The following is a 19,028-nucleotide window of genomic DNA, read 5'->3' as shown; positions in this document are numbered from 1 at the left end:
TTTTTATTTTTACAGTTTATGGTGCATCAAGAATAAGCATTTGCTTGATGAATTTAGATTTCTCTTGCATGCAGAACATGTATTCACTTTATTCATTAAAATGGAAATTTTCACAAGCAGCTAATCTTCTTGCTTCATCCTGAAAACAATGAAATCAATAATATTTCATGTTATGTAATTTGCTTTTAAACATTAACAAGTTTTATTGATTTATAGATAGTTTCAATGTTGAAAAAAAAATGCAATGCAATATTTTAAATGAAAAATTGATTTTTAAAAAAATGTAAATACATCATTTCTCTGCTGTTAAAAAGAGGTTATAGAAAATCATTAAACTCTATGACTTGGATTATTTTGGAAGCATAATGTTAGTGCCCTTAAAAGATACAGTGAAAAGTGTTAACTTGAGCACCTCCAACGTGCCCTTTAATCAGAGGTGTCTCCTAGAAAAGACAGGGTTATATACAGGGTGTCTCAGCACCAGGTTTACAAACTTCTAGGGAAAGTAGGGTGCACCCAGACGACTCGGAATCATGTAACGCAGGATCGGAAATGCTTTCCTGACGCATTAGATGACGGTAAACTACGAGCGGTGGTTTCGGGCTTTAGTGCATTGGCCTGCTCGATTACAGGATCTATCATGTTTTGATTACTTCTTCCGAAGTCCCCAAACTGGAGGCATATTAAACCATTGGTGTGACACCTCTGTAGACAGCACTAAGGAGTCACTGGGGGGGGGGGGGGGTGGAAAGTGTACTAGACCCCTATACCCCCTCCTCCCGTGTACCCCACCAATATGTGTTCGGAGGTAGGGGGCAGTGCTGACGAAATTTTACTGACAAGGGGGAGGGGGTCAAAAATGGCTAAAAAGTTGCTGACGTAATACTTGAATGGCCCCTAAGGAATGCCTCTTGCTTGCATTGCAAGGAAGTCTTAGATATGCGCGGAATCTGCCAGAATGTTCGAAATTCAATGCACCAGAGATGTGAGACCTGCATTACAGCTCGTGGATGACACTTTGAACACAGTTGATCTTTGTTACTTTTCGATGCACATTTATTGTTACGCGTGTTCACTTACATGGTAGCCTTTCACTTCTGGTGTTTTCCGTGTACCCTATATCACCGGGAAGCATTTTTAACCATGCATTGCTATGTAGTTGAGTCGTCTAGGCGTACCCTACCCCTCCTAGAAGTTTGTAAACCTGGTACGAAACAACCTGTACATATCTGTCCGTAAGAAAATTGCTTATTTTTCAAAATTAAAAATTTTGAATAATTTATGGAAACTATTGTTTTTTTAAGCTTCACCTTTCTAATTAGGGTGCATACTTTCAGCTCCGTGCAGCTTCAATGCTAAAGAGAAGGGATAATGTTAACGCTTATGCAATCGGTCCCCCTGTATTCGTGGTATCCGTATTCGCGGTTTTTCCTTTATTGGAAAAAATATTTTGAGCTGCACACATAAATCGTCATTCATGTGTTTTATTTACAAAATTTGTGAGTTTAGCATGTTTAGGATAACTCTCTAATGCCTGTCATTACTGCCATCACTAGAGCTGTGGCAGCTCTTGAGAGAAAAACAGTCAACTCGGGTTGGATTAACCTTTGGCCACAATGTGCGCTCCAGGAAACTAGTTCTACAGATCCAACTGAAAAAAATTATAAAAGAATTCGTTTAGAGATATATGAAGCCCAGGAGATCAAATATGAAGTAATTAGCCGGACCTAATTCTGAGTTAGATATTCATGCAATAACATTGATTTCAATCTTTTATTTATCCTCTCAAGCATGAAAATTAATGTCTCCGTATTGTCTTTTGATATTCAACGGCAAAAATTCATGTGAGTTAGGATGTTTGAAAATTAATTATGGGCCTGTAAAAGTACATCGAAAAAATTCCACAGCTTTAATTAAGCATTTTTGAAAGCTGAAACAGGCAGATGGATAACTTGAAGTTCGGGGGGGGGGGATCGAAATGCTTAGCGCCGCTTAAAAAAGGAAAAAAATATATTCATTTCTATGTTTCTTTAAATCTAGATTTGTTTATTTCATGAGTCGCGCAGGATGTCGCCATATTGGTTAACTTAGACACGGTTTGTATGTCCCTCCAAGAAAGAGGGAGATATCACGTGATCCAAAAAGCCTCACAAGAAAACCCGGGCAGCGCCGGGTATTATAGCTAGTTATATTATACCGGATGAAGATCAAAATAAAGAAGTGGAAGACAAGTTCACACTACGAGTAACATAGCGGAAGGGCTTTGCAAGTTCAAATCTGCAATACATTATTTTCTTGACATAGATCCCTCCACGTTACGTTCTTCACATGTAGAAAACTTGGTAGAGGAAGCCTTGTCAACATACTCCAACATACTTGATATGAAGAAAAGAAACGGCAAACAGAGAAATCACAATGTTCTTTCAGAAAACATCGCCAACAACAGTCCCTTCTACCCTCTGCATCACCCTGCTCTTCTCATGATGTTCAATAAACGAGATATAAAATTGGTTTCGGTTGTCCGCGGATTTCCCGTATTCGCGGCCACCCCCGGAACGTAACCCCCACGAATACGGGAGGCCGATTGTATATATTTTTAGTTTATGACATCAAAAATAGCAGCAGTGCAATTAGCATTGGCAAAGGCGCCAACATGAGGGGACCCCATTGGGTTGCGTGAAGTCTCATACGCACGAGATTCAAAGGACGGACGTTGCGTTATATAGTCTGACCTTGGTAGTTTCACTCCTGGATATAGAAGAGCATCACTTCAGAGGTCAAGCACGGTGACTGAACGAATAAGCCCATTATTTGAGCATTATGTCTGGCAAGATCTTTTGAAAACTAACTTTATTATTGTGGTGACGTTATATCTATGAATGAATGACTGGGAAGGTGGCCCAAGTTAAGATGCCTTCATATACAAGGGGTTCTAGCCCAAGTACCCTAAGCCCAGGGGTGGTTTAAGCGAGAGTACAAGGGGTGTGTACACCCGGGCGGCAGGTTGTAAGGGGCGGCAGCGTATAGACTAGTTAAACTTTAGTTTATTCCAAATTTTTTAAAAATTTTACACAGTAAAGATTCACATCACACTTTTGAGCCATACCTCGGCAACGGAACTATTCAGAAAACTTGAGAGAATAGACAGGGTCTGGGATCATGATACCAGGAACAAGAAAGTAATCTACCAAGGGGTAGACGAAATCTCAACCAGTGCGGGACTCATTTTTTTGCACTTCCTGCTTATCTTCTCCCCATGGCTCACACATCCTGCGTTGCGTAAGACTGGAGTGTTTCGCTTTCCCCAAACCGTTTTTTCATGGGAGCCTTTCTACGATTAATTTATCGTGTGAAAAAATAAGAATAATCCGTCTATAGCTAGATCCGTCAGCCTCCAACAATTCATATGGTTCGCATGGCCCCTAGAGCCGCCCCTGTACTCAAAGAGACACCGGGTGCGGTAGCCCAGGTCGATAAGATACTCGCCTCAAGTACCAAAGGATGTTTAGAAGTGTCGCGAGTTCGATACCCGGTTCGTCCTTGTCAGAAAACTTTCCTGACGCAGGGGTACAACGGAAACGACATGACCGCAGAAAAAATTGGTACAGCAGGGACTCCCCCATGGAGGGGTTAGCGCACCAACCTCTCGATGAGTATAAAAAACAAGCTTGCCGTTCGGAATCGGCAATAAATTGTAGGTCCCGGTCTAAAATTAGCTCTCGTGTGCAGAAAATGACCGTGCAAAAATGATCAAGAAGGCACGTGCATTTCGGTATTCTCACCTAATATTTTTTCCAGAACGGTCAAATGAGAGCAAAGGAAAAATTCTGGTTCTCACTTGTCAGGTCATTGTAGCACCAGAGACACCTCTAGAATAAATTTCTTAATATAAAAATTACCTCGCTATACATCATCTTTAAAGGATTAGTGCAAGTGATGATGGCTTACTAATTAATGATGTTTTGAGGATTTATAGTTATCTGGCATTAAGAACGATAAAATGATACTGGATCAAAAAGCAGAAAAGAAAAAATCTACTTTAAAAGCAGGATGTATGGTCACGAACATTTTACACGCTAAACAATGGTGTGCTTATCTTCTGGGGAAAAATAACCAGGCTTACGTTGGCTCGCAGTTACTGCCCGAATTTCGAAATCAATTTCCTGAAGCAAACATTTTTTTCATCGTTATTGCATTCCTTTGAAGATTGAAAAATCGTTATCGGGTGAAAACCGTAATTTTATGGTTACGCCATTCCTTACCTTGACTGTTTCGAGCACATTGAAGAAAGCTTCGGATACCAATATGGAACAGTCCGCGGCTCGTTTACCACCTGGTTTCCATCCCCTGTTGGTGTCTCCTGTTCCTAGAGAACTGTGGATGGTTCCGGATTCGACGCTCCTTTGGAGGACCAACATTACGAGAAAAAATAGGGCCAGAGCAAAAACACCTTGCTTCATGTCGTTTTCCTTTATCGAAAATCGTCACCTATTGAATAATAATATGACATCACCATCGGTTAAATTATCATCTCAAGGAAGCAGAAAAAAAATCCATTGAATTTCTAGATCTTTTTTCTTTTTATTCACCATAATTACCCTTAATAAAGTCGCGGCTTACGGGAAAAATAGATTTAAAAGGTAATTTTTAGCTCTTTGCGGCTAATTCAATTCCGCAGACATTCTTATTATCCAATAACTTTTCTTTTTCCCCTGCCGTTTTCACTCGAAAGAAATAATATAAATTCTTATGAGAATTTAAGAATTTCCTTCTTGATACTGTTAAAAAAATGCTCAATAATAATACAGGCAACGTCACTTATTAAAATCACGGATAATGTTATAAATCGGATATTGTTATCACTTTCCCAAAGAATGGGACGGACCAATATCATAACATGGGGAAAAATTCGTTTAGAGTTATTAGGGCTTTGGATAATATTATATCATTTCTTTTACGTCGAAAGTTTTTTTGCGCATTCTGAAGCTAAGGTTTAACCAAACGTATTCCCCCTTCCCCCGTAAGTTATCATTATCAGGCAGCAAGACTATGTAGGAGGCTCTATATAGAAAGTGTTCTCTCCTCCTCCCCTTGTTGACAAACATTTCTGTACTTAATGTCGAAATCGATCAGTGGTGTTCGCTGTTCTAACTTCTCTCAATGGCAAAATAACAAAAATGCGGGATTTTAGCTTAATTGAAAAAAAAAAGAAGCCCCGTTTTAGAATTAAAAAAAATTAAACGATTGAACATTTTGTGCAACCAATTACAGTATTCCGGAAAGAAAAACAGTTGTTCAATTTTACCAATATCCGTTTACCGCACGTCCCATTCGATCAAACATGGATGTATGGTCATCATACTTGCAAACGGAATTTTCTTCGGGTATAGATATCATTCGGTGATTGTTATCAGGAACCCTGAGTCCCAGTGTGACCGCATTAAGCGACGTGTACTGTATCTAATTAATGTTTGAAATTCTCAAAGAAAACTTAAACGGTGAGAAAAACGCGCAACATTTAATATCATTTCCCACCGGGCAAATTAAAATGTGTGTTAATAAATGCCAGGAGCTTGGGTAATAAGAAAGATTTTTTAGAAACTATGATAGTTGTGGAGGACTTGGATCTTATAACCATTACAGAATCTTGGGCAAACGATGGGGATGAATCTTTCTTACACATCTCCGGATACGATACTTTTTTGAGAAATAGATCTGATAGGAAAGGGGGTGGAGTGTTGATATACGTGAAATCCTGTTTGAAGGCTAGAGAGTGTAACGTGCAGAGAAGTGATATTGAAACCATATGGGTTGAACTTGAGAACAAAAGACGTCATAAGCTTATTGTTGGGGTTTGTTACAATCCACCGAATAGGGATCAAAACTATATCGCCAAAATGCATGATGAAATTTCCTACATGTGTAAGCGAAAGAGGGTTCTCATACTAGGGGATTTCAATTACCCGGGTATTGATTGGGAGAACCTTTCATCTGGAAATGAGTATGAAAGAGACTTTCTTAAGTTGGTGCTCGAAAATTTTTTGTATCAGCATGTATCAGAAGCCACTAGGGGTACTGCTATTTTGGATTTAGTTCTTACTAGTTCTGAGGATCTAGTTGAACATGTTTCGGTGGGGGAAGAGTTTTCTTCCAGTGATCATCGTATCGTCAGATTTCACTGTAACTTTTCCTCGGGTGAGGTTGATAACAAAAGACTGGTTCCTTGTTTTCGGAGAACTAACTTTGATGTTTTGCGAAGAAGGTTAGCGGAAGTTTTCAAAGACCGGTTGGAATCAGTAGGGGTGGTAAGTCAATGGGAAGAATTTTGTACGAAGCTGTCCTCTGTTTTGCACGACGTCATACCCTTTGTTCGAAAAAAGCGTGTTTGTACATCACACCCTCTATGGTTCACGGATAGCGTGCGGAACCTTTATCTTGAAAAGAAAAGAGCATTCAGAGAGTATAAAAGTGGACGAGGTGACCTATCATTGTTTACTGATAAAAGAAGACTGTTGAAGAAAGCGATAAGGGATAGTAAAAAGCAAGTTGAATCTAGGTTGGCAGATAACATTGGCTCTGACCCAAAATCATTTTTTCGATACGTCAATAATGGATGTAAGGGGACAGTTGGCCCCCTCTCGATAGGAGGCTCAAAAGTAGAGAGCAATGTAGGCATGTGTAGTGTTTTCAATGACTTTTTCGCGTCGGTTTTTAATGGAGATAATGATATTCGATATACGGGTGTTGCATGGGGTAATAAAACGCTCAACGATATTCAAGTGGAAGACGTGGAGGTCCTAAATCTTCTAAGAAATGTATGTGCAAGCAAAGCACCAGGACCAGATGATATCTATCCCAGGGTTCTCAGGGAAGGTGCTAATGAATTGTTGGGGCCAGTCGCACAGATATACAGGAGTAGTGTTGCTGAGGGTATCGTCCCGAGAGATTGGAAACTGGCTAACGTTGTTCCGATATTTAAGAAGGGTAGTAGAGAAGTGGTGTCTAATTATCGTCCTGTGAGTTTGACGAGCTCCCTCTCGAAAATTTTGGAAATTATCATCAAAAGGCAGTTTGTGAAGTGGATAGACGAGAATAATGTATTGTCGGATAATCAGCATGGGTTCAGGAAGGGGAAGTCATGTGTAACTAACCTCCTTTGCTTCTATGATTACGTGACTAAGGCTTTGGGTAAGAGCAAAAATGTCGACGTTGTTTACCTTGATTTCCAGAAGGCATTCGATCGGGTCCAACATGGCAAACTCTTGAAGCGTTTACACGAGATTGGAATAGGGGGCAACTTGCTGAATTGGATAGAATCGTGGTTAAGAGATAGGTCGCAACGAGTTATGGTGAACGGGGAATTCTCTGGTTGGACAGACGTCACAAGTGGAGTTCCTCAGGGAAGTGTCCTTGGCCCCATACTTTTTTCACTTTTTATCGACAAACTCGATCAGGGTATCGATGGAATTACTAGCAAATTCGCAGATGATGTGAAGCTAATGGGGGTAATCGGAAATGAAAGCGATAGGGAGTTGCTCCAGACCAACTTAAACAAGATTGCAGCATGGGCAAATGAATGGAGCATGACGTTTAGCGTAGATAAGTGCATGGTCGCTCATTTTGGTTCGAACAACCCACGGTTCTCTTACGAGTTGAATGGTGTCACTATCCCGGATGCAACTAGAGTCACCGATTTGGGAATTCTCATTGACGAGCGACTTAAGTTTTCTGAACATTGTTCAGCGGTTGTCAAAAAATCGAATAGAATGCTTGGTCTCATTTTCAAAAAGGTCTCTTCGCGTTCTCCTAAAGTCATTCTTCCGCTTTTTCGAGGCTTAGTTCGTCCTGGACTGGAGTATGCTGTAAGGTTTTGGAGACCATACCTACAGAGGGACATAGACTTGGTTGAAGGGGTGCAGAGAAGAGCTACGCGTGTCCTTATTGGCACACAGGGCTTGAGTTATGAAGAAAGACTTCATTTTTTGAATATGTTTACATTGGATGAACGCAGGTGTCGAGGAGATATGATCGAAGTGTTCAAAATTTTCAATGGGATGGATAGGATGGACCATGAACTTTTAGTACACCGCCAATCGACTGCTTTTACAAGGGGACACCAGTATCGATTGGTGAGGGACAATGCAAGGTTATGGTGTCGCAGGGAATTTTTCTCCAATAGGGTTGTTAATAAATGGAATAGCTTACCCTCGGAGGTAGTAAATTGTAACACAATTGACACGTTTAAAAAGAAATACGATGGGGTAATTAACATGTTGGGGTAAATCGAGAAGCTATCCATTCTTAGAATAAGACAACCATAAGTATTCTTTATGGGCATTGTATAATATTTTATCATGTGTATATATTGTTTGTAATTTGTGTTAATTGCATTTTTAATGGGGTTGCTGTATTTTTGAAACATATGACAACCATATTTTTATGGGCATCTTTTTATCAGCCACCTCGTTGGGCATTTTGCCTGTTGTGGCGTTGTATTTGTATTTGTATTTGTATTTGGTATCAGTGTGTTTTCTTTTTGCTCTTAAATCGGGGGGTTCTGTGTTCCAAGAATACCTCTTGCTAATAAGATGAAGGACATGGGGGCCTCCTTACAGAACAATATTCAGCACGTAATAATGTAAAACAACATGTTAATTGCTTTCTTATTCAAGCTCACAGACCTCTCCGAGAACCCCGGAGTAAGAACCATTGTCTTAAATGAAAATTATGTGCGTCTTATAAAAAATTGGGGTGGCGTGTAAAAAGAAGCAGAAAACTTTTTTCCCCTTTCTCTTATTTTTCTTAAGGCTCATATATCTCAGCGGCTTATTTACCATATCTGATTATTTTTTTAAGGTAATAAAATTACATAATTTGAATATAATACCTAACTAATCACTTCATGACACAGGGTGTTACAGCTATTTGTGACCTTGACAGAGATTTTGCTAGTAGACAAGTTTTAGTAACAAAATTGTGCGCTCTCTCTTGGTTTTGCCATGTTTGATCTCAACACTGCAAGGTTAGTGAACTATACTTAGTAATTATAACCTAGATAATTATAACCTGATGAACTATACCCAGTGCTCAATCATACCAAGCACTACAAATAGTGGGACATCGTGTACCGTGAAACTATAAAATTTGAAATTTTTCTAGTTTATCTTCGAATACTGAACTCGCACTTATCTTTAATACTTCTTTTGCTTTTAAGTGCAATTTATATTCTAAATTTTATAGAGAGTTCCATACTTCTGTCCTACAAAAAACTTCTCTCAGCTGCTATGTATTCATTCCTTCTCTTTCATTAACTTTCGGTTACTTCCTTGTCAAATTTGTTGGAAAAAACAAAGTTTACTGTATGGGAGGAGCAAGTACAAAAACTTTTACCAAGTGAATTAATTTCCTTAGGTGGAGAGGTGAGAAAATATTTTTCATTTTTATATGTTGTATTTCTAATTTAATCACTAGCATCAAAGGAACTGACAGAACTAAAGATGTAAAAACATTCAATTTTTCTTTCTACAAGTATAATGTAGAATATTTATGCATTTAATCTACATGAATACCGTTCCTACCTTAATTATTGTTACTTTTTTGTGTGTGTGTATATTAATAAGCGTATTTGTGTCATTATTTTGAAATTTTTTATTTGAATATATGATTTATGTTTAAAAAAAATAATCATTACATATTATTTTTACAGTAGTATTTGCATTTCTTTGTCTTTGTCATTTTACCCTGTTTCAAGGTACAGCATTACATGTTCCAAGGTACAAGACCCAATGTTGATAGCATCAATGTTGATAGGCTTTGGGACACATTTCAGCCCGCGCTATTAAATCCATATCCCATGGTTATGGTAGAGCAGAAAGGTAATTTAAATATCATTAAATTTAGTCAACTACTTAAGGTAACAACTGAGTTGGAAAGAAAAAGTTTGGAATAATGTCCCAAAGATATAACAGTCTCCTCTATTTCCAAAAAAGAATATGCACGAAAAAGTCACATTTTGCAAGTCCCCCTTTTTGCAGTATTTCCGACTATACACATGGGATAAACGATGATTTCCTTCGGCTTTTGCCTCGCCAAGTGACTAAGAGACTATAGTCACTAAGAACGTATTTCAGTAACCTTTATATATAACCACTAGAGAACATCGGATGAACAGCAAACTTACTAATGAATCGAACCCGGGCCTCCAGGGTAAGAGCCAGAAATCCTAACCACTAGACCACATGAAACAACCACGACCGCCAGTAATAAATATGGAACTCTTTCTTAAGATGCATCACAAACAAACATGGACTAAGTATCTTTCCACATTCCCATGCCGGGAATCGAACCCGTGCCTCCTGGGTGAAAACTAGAAATCCTAACCACTAGGCCACATGGGACAATCACCGCCCGTAGTAAACGAATATGAAACTCTTGCTTAATACGCATCACAAATCATTTTATGTAGTGCAAAATTTGTATAGACCAAAAGATAAGGACTAAGTATCTTTGTACATTCCCATGCAGGGAATCGAACCCGGGCCTCGTGGGTGAAAGCCAGAAACCCTAACCACTAGACCACATGGAACGACCACCGTTCTAGTAAATGAATATGAAACTCTTTCTTAAGATGCATCACAAATCACTTTTTTTGTATAGACCAAAAGATATGGTTTAAATATCTTTGTACGTTCCGCTGCAGGAAATTGAACCCGGGCCTCCTGGATGAAAGCGAGAAATCCTAACCACTAGACCAAATGGAAAGCTTACTGCCCCTGGTAAATAAATATGAAACTCTTTCTAAAGAACGTCCCAAATCAATATTTCGTATAGTTCGAAATGTGTGCAGACCAAGTATCTTTGTACATTCCCATGCCGGGAATCGAACCCGGGCCTCGTGGGTGAAAGCCAAAAATCCTAACCACTAGACCACATGGGACGACCACCGTTCTAGTAAATAAACATGAAACTCTTTCCTAAGATGCATCACAAATCACTATTTTGTATAGACCAAAAGATATGGTCTAAATATCTTTATACGTTCCGCTGCCGGGAATCGATCCCGTGCCGCCTGGGTGAAAGCGAGAAATCCTAACCACTAGACCACATGAGACGACCACCGTCCCTAGTAAATGAATATGAAACTCTTTCTTAAGATGCATCACAAATCAATATTTTGTGTAATGCAAAATTTGTAGAGACCAAAAGATACGGACTAAGTGTCTTCGTACATTGCCATGCAGGGAATCGAACCCGGGCCTCCTGGGTGAAAGCCAGAAATCCTAACCACTAGACCACATGGGACGACCAGCGTCCCTAGTAAATGAATATGAAACTCTTTCTTGAAATGCATCACAAATCAATATTTTGTGTAATGCAAAATTTGTATACACCAAAAGATATGGATTAAGTATCTTTGTTCATTCGCATGCCGGGAATCGAACCCGGGCCGCCTGGGCGAAAGCCAGAAATCCTAACCACTAGACCACATGAGACGATAACCGTCCCTAATAAACGAATATTAAACTCTTTCTTAAGATAAATCACAAATCAATATTTTGTGTAATGCAAAATTTGTAGAGACCAAAAGATACGGACTAAGTGTCTTCGTACATTGCCATGCAGGGAATCGAACCCGGGCCTCCTGGGTGAAAGCCAGAAATCCTAACCACTAGACCACAAGGGACAACCACCGCCCCAAGTAAATGAATATGAAACTCTTGCTTAATACGCATCACAAATGATTTTATGTAGTGCAAAATTTGTATAGACCAAAAGATAAGTACTAAGTATCTTTGTACATTCCCATGCCGGGAATCGAACCCGGGACTCCTGGGTGAAAGCCAGAAATCCTAACCACTAGACCACATGGGACGACCGCCGCTCTAGGAAATGAATATGAAACTCTTTCTTAAGATGAATCACAAATCAATATTTTGTGTAATGCAAAATTTGTATAGACCAAAAGATACGGACTAAGTGTCTTCGTACATTCCCATGCCGGGAATCGAACCCGGGCCACCTGGGTGAAAGCCAGAAATCCTAACCATTAGAACACCTGGGACGACCGCCGCCCAAGTTAATGAATATGAAACTCTTTCTTAATATGCATCACAAATTATCTTGTGTAGTCCAAAAATTGTATAGACCAGAAGATATGGACTAAAGACCTTTGTACATTCCCATGCCAGGAATCGAACCCGGGCCTCCTGGGTGAGAAGCCAGAAATCCTAACCACTAGACCACATGGGACGATCACCGTTCTAGTAAATGAATATGAAACTCTTTCTTAAATGCATCACAAATCAATATTTTGTGTAGTTCAAAATGTGTATAGACAAAAAAAATATGGACTAAGTATCTTTGCACATTCCCATGCTGGGAATCGAACCCGGGCATCATGGGTGAAAGACAGAAATCCTAACCACTGGACCACATCAGACGACCACCGCTCCTACTAAATAAACATGAAACTCTTTCCTAAGATGCATCACAAATCACTATTTTGTATAGACCAAAAGATATGGTCTAAATATCTTTATACGTTCCGCTGCCGGGAATCGATCCCGTGCCGCCTGGGTGAAATCGAGAAATCCTAACCACTAGACCACATGGGACGACCACCGTTCTAGTAAATGAATATGAAACTCTTTCTTAATATGCATCACAAATTATCTTGTGTAGTCCAAAAATTGTATTGACCAGAAGATATGGACTAAATACCTTTGTACATTCCCATGCCGGGAATGGAACCCGGGCCTCCTGGGTGAAAGCCAGAAATCCTAACCACTAGACCACATGGGACGACCGCCGCCCCAAGTAAATGAATATGAAACTCTTTCTTAATATGCATCACAAATTATCTTGTGTAGTCCAAAAATTGAATAGACCAGAAGATATGGACTAAATACCATTGTACATTCCCATGCCGGGAATGGAACCCGGGCCTCCTGGGTGAAAGCCAGAAATCCTAACCACTAGACCACATGGGACGACCACCGCCCCAAGTAAATGAATATGAAACTCTTGCTTAATACGCATCACAAATCACTTTAAGTAGTGCAAAATTTGTATAGACCAAAAGATAAGGACTAAGTATCTTTGTACATTCCCATGCCGGGAATCGAACCCGGGCCTCCTGGGTGAAAGCCAGAAATCCTAAACACTAGACCACATGGGACGACCACCGTTCTAGTAAATGAATATGAAACTCTTTCTTAAGATGAATCACAAATCAATATTTTGTGTAATGCAAAATTTGTATAGACCAAAAGATACGGACTAAGTGTCTTCGTACATTCCCATGCCGGGAATCGAACCCGGGCCTCCTGGGTGAAAGCCAGAAATCCTAACCACTAGACCACATGGGACGACCGCCGCCCCAAGTAAATGAATATGAAACTCTTTCTTAATATGCATCACAAATTATCTTGTGTAGTCCAAAAATTGTATTGACCAGAAGATATGGACTAAATACCTTTGTACATTCCCATGCCGGGAATGGAACCCGGGCCTCCTGGGTGAAAGCCAGAAATCCTAAACACTAGACCACATGGGACGACCACCGTTCTAGTAAATGAATATGAAACTCTTTCTTAAGATGAATCACAAATCAATATTTTGTGTAATGCAAAATTTGTATAGACCAAAAGATTCGGACTAAGTGTCTTCGCACATTCCCATGCCGGGAATCAAACCCGGGCCTCCTGGGTGAAAGCCAGAAATCCTAACCACTAGACCACATGGGACGACCGCCGCCCCAAGTAAATGAATATGAAACTCTTTCTTAATATGCATCACTAATTATCTTGTGTAGTCCAAAAATTGTATTGACCAGAAGATATGGACTAAATACCTTTGTACATTCCCATGCCGGGAATGGAACCCGGGCCTCCTGGGTGAAAGCCAGAAATCCTAAACACTAGACCACATGGGACGACCACCGTTCTAGTAAATGAATATGAAACTCTTTCTTAAGATGAATCACAAATCAATATTTTGTGTAATGCAAAATTTGTATAGACCAAAAGATTCGGACTAAGTGTCTTCGCACATTCCCATGCCGGGAATCGAACCCGGGCCTCCTGGGTGAAAGCCAGAAATCCTAACCACTAGACCACATGAGACGACCACCGCCCCAAGTAAATGAATATGAAACTCTTGCTTAATACGCATCACAAATCACTTTATGTAGTGCAAAATTTGTATAGACCAAAAGATAAGGACTAAGTATCTTTGTACATTCCCATGCCGGGAATCGAACCCGGGCCTCCTGGGTGAAAGCCCGAAATCCTAACCACTAGACCACATGGGACGACCACCGCCCCAAGTAAATGAATATGAAACTCTTTCTTAATATGCATCACAAATCATTTTGTGTAGTGCAAAATTTGTAATGTCCAAGAGATATGGACTAAGTGTCTTTGTACATTCTCATGCCGGGAATGGGTGAAAGCCAGAAATCCTAACCACTAGACCACATGGCACGAGCATTGCTCCTAGTAAATGAATATGAAACTCTTAAGATGCATCACAAATCAATATTTTGTATAGTTCAAAATTTGTACAGACGAAAAGATATGGACTAAATACCTTTGTACATTCCCATGCCGGGAATTCGACCCAGGCCTCCTGGGTGAAAGCCAGAAATCCTAACCACTAGATCACATGGGACGACCACCGTGGCCCGTAATAAATATGAAACTCTTTCTTAAGATGCATCACCAATCTATTTTGAAAAGATTCCAAAATGTGTCTCTAAGAACGTATTTGAGTAGACTTGAAGATTTAACTTTCGTTTCCGAACGACTGGAAATATCGTGCTAAAAATTGCCCGATCTGTAGAACAATGGTAACGAAGCCATATAGCTATGAAATTGAGCAGTGATATAATATTTGAGAATTTTAATCATTCGGTCAGTCCCCGGAAAAGTTTTGATAACACGAAATTTTCTATGCAAAAATGTGGCAGAAAATCAACTGCCGTGAAACGAAGAATCAGTTTCTGTTTTCACGACAGTGGCATTATTTACTCTTCATGAATATGCATTATAAATAATATGTATGGATTTTAGCAATTATAATTTTTCTTTCGAATTAAAAACCCTACTCTATACAACTTTACGATTGGGAAATTGTTTTATCTCATCCCGGTCTGAGTGGCACGGGGTTGGACAAAAAGAGATTTTAGGGATGAAGAAAGAGGAAAAACCAACACACAATCGGTAAATGCTACGTATTAATTTGTTCAAGAGAAAAAATGTGAGTATAAACATAAGAAATTAACACGGTATTAGTTGTTTAGATGGACGGAAAACTTACCGGTTAGGATTTTCTACGGATTCTGTTAGACTGAGATCTATCTCGGCTGTGTCCACCTTATATACGTTTCCATCCAAACAGATCGTATACCCGAGAACTCCACCTACAAATCCCTTAGGGAGGATGAACACTTCCGTTTTAAGGTAATGTAAAAACCATGTACGTATACAATTCCGAAGTCTACAAAAATAACAGCATCTGGTAACGATTTGCATCTTTATATGTTCGATCTCACTAGAGACGATACACAGGAAATGGGATTATATACCTGCCGGGAAAATATATATTTCTGTCCTATAGAAACAGGGTGAGTACGAGTATATGTACTTTTGATTTCTCTTTCAACAAACCCCCCCCCCCCCAAAAAAAAAAAAAACCACACATAAAACTACGAAAATATTGATAGAAAATAAAAGACTTGAATTTCAGAAATGCGTGGAAAATTATACAAGTGATATCTCGTACGATGTCGGCGATGTACGATTCAATTTCAAAATATGGCAAGTTATAAAAAAAAACAATTCTCAGTATGATCTTCATCTAATGCGATATTGATAATACAAAGCATCAAAAAAAATTATCATTAATTATTAAAACATCATTTAACGAAGTTTTTGCTACCGAAACAAAAATATTCATTTCTTATTATGTAGTTCGGTGTGTTGAATACGAATTTAACCAGAGCTAGATTGGAACATAAATTGCACATTTAATACACATATAAGACTAACCCAATACAATACATTGAAACACAATACGAGTAAAGGAATCCCTCGCTTTACGCGATTAATTGTTATCGTGTAAGAAGAAATTGCGTAAAGTGAATTGAATTTAACATGGGTAAGACACGGTAGGGATAAGGAGGTTTTCTTCAAAAAGATAAGAGAAAATAAACCCAACACTTCCAGCAGGAAAAAAAATAATTTTTCTTGTAAATCAAATTGATACCTCAAACTTTTAAATAGAAATTGAATTTAAGTGAATTCTCGGGATTTTAAGCTATATGAATGAATTTTATTAAAACTTTTTACTTTTGTCTTCAGTACTTCTGATTGATTCTAATGTGAGTGTGGATATTTTCATGAGATTACTATAACTCTGTGGTTAATTTTTTTTTTCAATGAAACAGTCGAGATTTAGGCAACAAGCAGCATTCTTCGTCTCTTTATAGATCCTTCAGTAACAATAGAATTGCCAGAGCATTCTGAATACCCCTCGCTTGTTTCATAATCCTTGTTTCATAAAGATCTATTTCTTTGGTTAAAATTCTGATAGCAGCATTGTCAATGCTATCCAAAGATACCCAATTAGTGTGATCTGGTGAATTGGATTTGAGCGTTTGTCCAACCTTTGCCTAATCAAGTTGGAGAATTCAAATGTGGATCATCTCACAAACATTAATACTTACGACAAATTTAAAAGAAAACATTGAGACCAAAGATTCTACTAATAACGTTTCATCATAAAGTGTTTTAGATGTAGAATCACAAACAAAAAAGATAAAGTAGTTTTTTGGGTCTTGTTACTGTTAAGAAGAAACAGATTGTAAATTAATTGTATATATGTTACGGTGAATGTGATAAATTGGTTATTATTCATAGTTACCATACTAATCGTTTTGGTGAATTTTGATAGTTTTATCACTTTTACCGGCGATTATGCATAATAACCAAGTGCCACTGGTAAATATGATGAATACTAAAAATTTTCACTTTTACAGGTGATTATATATAATAACCAAGTGTCATTGGTAAATTTGATAAATACTTGAAATTTATTGTCTTTATCTGTGATTATGCATAACACCCTAGTGCAGTGTACCCAAACTTTTTATGTCGCGGAGCACTTTTCAGAAGAAACCTTTATCACGGAGCACTAATTTCGACAGCACTTATACTTTGATGCCGTGTATATGTTGCTGTAAATGAGATGAGTCTGGCGATTATATTTAGCGTTACTATGCATAATCAACGACCTTTTGTTCGGAGAATATGAATAATAGCCAATATAAATCCTGCGATTATGCATAATTAACGATTTATCACATTTACCGTAACATATACGAGGTGTTCCTCGGATAGTGAAGAAATTCTGTGGTCCATTCAAGAGTTAAAATTTCACATGGAAAATTACCAGCTTGAATTCAGTTGTGATGTTCTTTTTTTAAACTAATGATTAGGGAGAAATATAAAACAAAGTTTTTTCACGGTTTCCAATCCAAAAATGCAAAACAGTTAAATCTGCAGCATTGAGAAAGAAATTCATAACGAAACACACGAAGAAAATTTTATTCAGATATCGGTGATTAAAATTTTCGATTTTTACCACTTTTCACATGCTAAAATGACCAGCTATGTAAAAACTCAAGACTTATCACTCAGTGCTTGTTAAATGAAAAGCGGCAAAAAACGCAAGTTCCAACTGCTGATATTTTGAAGAATATTTCGGTTAAAAAAAACAAATTTTTATTAATATACAGGGTGTTTCAAAAAGAATCACCCGATTAAAAAAAAAATCATAACTATGCAGTTTTTAAGCCGTTTTGATCGAATAATGTATAGGTAGAAAGAAGGAAATATCGAGTTTCATGCAGTTGCCGACAGGTAGCGCTAACGATCTTCCTTCGGCCGCCACTTCAGTGTTTGTCAAGATGGCGAGTGCACAACAGAAATCGTTTTGTGTTCTGAGCTTAGCGAAATGTGAGTCCGTAACAACTGTTCATCGTGCTTTTCGACGACAATACCCGGGTGTTGAACTTCCTACCGCTCAGTGCATTAGGCGATGGTATAAACAATTCAGAGACACGGGTTGTCTGTGTAAAGGGAAATCCCCTGGCCGTCTCCGCATGTCAGATGAAAATGTGGAGCGCATTCGACAGAGTTTCGCACGTAGTCCACAGAAATCCACTCGCAGTGGATGCAAACATGCTCGCAAAAGTTTCGGACGAATTTGACTACCGTATAGACATATACCGTGCATCTCAAGGTTGACATACTGAGCACCTTCAATTTGGTTTGCAAAAAAACTTTATGATTAGCCATGTGATATAAAATGAATCTTATAAGTGTAAATGTTCACTATTTTTTATAATGTACTCATTTCAAATCGGGTGATTCTTTTTGAAACACCCTGTACATTGCAATTTATATGCGTAAGAATTATTTAATTTTCGTATTTCTCTTAAATATCATTAAGGATGAAACTATCACAATTGAATTTTAGCTGGCGGTTTGCTGTATTTAACTTAACTCTCAAATTTTAATTTAACTCTCAAACGGGCCTAAAAGTAAAACACCTCGTACATGTGCGAGGGCCACTCTGAAAGGTTTTAGCAGCTCTGTTAGAGACAGCATAACAACTATTAAGTTGGTGCAGGGACATATACGGTAAATACATAACTACAAAAAAAAGTTAATATTACATAAAAGGAAAGTGATTTGCAAGTTCTCTTCAATATCCACGACTTCAGCTGAATCTGATAGAGCCGCTGGAATTCAGTAAAATATTTGTGCTTTCGATGCTTCAGCTGTCCCAATTTTTTCAGGATCGATGCAGAAAGTTCAAAATTACGACAGCACTTCTGTGTTGGTGGTCACCGCGAACGAACTCCAAATCAGCATTCAAGATGTATGCACTAACCTTGTTTCTACAATGTTATATTAATAAGATTTTAAGATTTACTCATTTAATTGACTGGTCTTTTTGTCCTT

The 19,028-nt window shown here is 38.5% G+C and overlaps 1 long non-coding RNA gene and 17 other non-coding genes across 18 annotated transcripts; all 18 read right to left on the bottom strand.

The window, feature by feature from the left end:
• On the bottom strand, positions 1-15,343 carry LOC149070386 (uncharacterized). The gene is made up of 3 exons (XR_016195092.1): positions 15,319-15,343; positions 4,263-4,488; positions 1-139 (listed from the first exon to the last, which is right to left on the bottom strand). It is a non-coding gene; the product is annotated as an uncharacterized LOC149070386 (long non-coding RNA).
• Positions 10,326-10,397, bottom strand: TRNAE-UUC (transfer RNA glutamic acid (anticodon UUC)). Its single transcript has one exon. It is a non-coding gene; the product is annotated as a tRNA-Glu (tRNA).
• Positions 10,865-10,936, bottom strand: TRNAE-UUC (transfer RNA glutamic acid (anticodon UUC)). The gene has a single exon. It is a non-coding gene; the product is annotated as a tRNA-Glu (tRNA).
• Positions 11,230-11,301, bottom strand: TRNAE-UUC (transfer RNA glutamic acid (anticodon UUC)). Its single transcript has one exon. It is a non-coding gene; the product is annotated as a tRNA-Glu (tRNA).
• Positions 11,421-11,492, bottom strand: TRNAE-UUC (transfer RNA glutamic acid (anticodon UUC)). Its single transcript has one exon. It is a non-coding gene; the product is annotated as a tRNA-Glu (tRNA).
• On the bottom strand, positions 11,612-11,683 carry TRNAE-UUC (transfer RNA glutamic acid (anticodon UUC)). Its single transcript has one exon. It is a non-coding gene; the product is annotated as a tRNA-Glu (tRNA).
• Positions 11,800-11,871, bottom strand: TRNAE-UUC (transfer RNA glutamic acid (anticodon UUC)). Its single transcript has one exon. It is a non-coding gene; the product is annotated as a tRNA-Glu (tRNA).
• On the bottom strand, positions 11,990-12,061 carry TRNAE-UUC (transfer RNA glutamic acid (anticodon UUC)). Its single transcript has one exon. It is a non-coding gene; the product is annotated as a tRNA-Glu (tRNA).
• Positions 12,730-12,801, bottom strand: TRNAE-UUC (transfer RNA glutamic acid (anticodon UUC)). The gene has a single exon. It is a non-coding gene; the product is annotated as a tRNA-Glu (tRNA).
• On the bottom strand, positions 12,918-12,989 carry TRNAE-UUC (transfer RNA glutamic acid (anticodon UUC)). Its single transcript has one exon. It is a non-coding gene; the product is annotated as a tRNA-Glu (tRNA).
• Positions 13,106-13,177, bottom strand: TRNAE-UUC (transfer RNA glutamic acid (anticodon UUC)). The gene has a single exon. It is a non-coding gene; the product is annotated as a tRNA-Glu (tRNA).
• Positions 13,296-13,367, bottom strand: TRNAE-UUC (transfer RNA glutamic acid (anticodon UUC)). Its single transcript has one exon. It is a non-coding gene; the product is annotated as a tRNA-Glu (tRNA).
• On the bottom strand, positions 13,484-13,555 carry TRNAE-UUC (transfer RNA glutamic acid (anticodon UUC)). The gene has a single exon. It is a non-coding gene; the product is annotated as a tRNA-Glu (tRNA).
• On the bottom strand, positions 13,674-13,745 carry TRNAE-UUC (transfer RNA glutamic acid (anticodon UUC)). Its single transcript has one exon. It is a non-coding gene; the product is annotated as a tRNA-Glu (tRNA).
• Positions 13,862-13,933, bottom strand: TRNAE-UUC (transfer RNA glutamic acid (anticodon UUC)). Its single transcript has one exon. It is a non-coding gene; the product is annotated as a tRNA-Glu (tRNA).
• TRNAE-UUC (transfer RNA glutamic acid (anticodon UUC)) lies at positions 14,052-14,123 on the bottom strand. The gene has a single exon. It is a non-coding gene; the product is annotated as a tRNA-Glu (tRNA).
• On the bottom strand, positions 14,240-14,311 carry TRNAE-UUC (transfer RNA glutamic acid (anticodon UUC)). Its single transcript has one exon. It is a non-coding gene; the product is annotated as a tRNA-Glu (tRNA).
• On the bottom strand, positions 14,599-14,670 carry TRNAE-UUC (transfer RNA glutamic acid (anticodon UUC)). The gene has a single exon. It is a non-coding gene; the product is annotated as a tRNA-Glu (tRNA).
• Positions 15,344-19,028: the final 3,685 nt, after the last annotated feature.

The sequence above is a fragment of the Pholcus phalangioides genome, unplaced genomic scaffold (assembly GCF_987345545.1).
Source record: "Pholcus phalangioides strain wild (caught in Gottingen) unplaced genomic scaffold, Ppha-v1.0 ptg000022l_1, whole genome shotgun sequence".
NCBI classification, from domain to species: domain Eukaryota; kingdom Metazoa; phylum Arthropoda; class Arachnida; order Araneae; family Pholcidae; genus Pholcus; species Pholcus phalangioides.
Note: the sequence above shows the minus strand (reverse complement) of the source record. Positions and strands in the feature narration are given on the sequence as shown.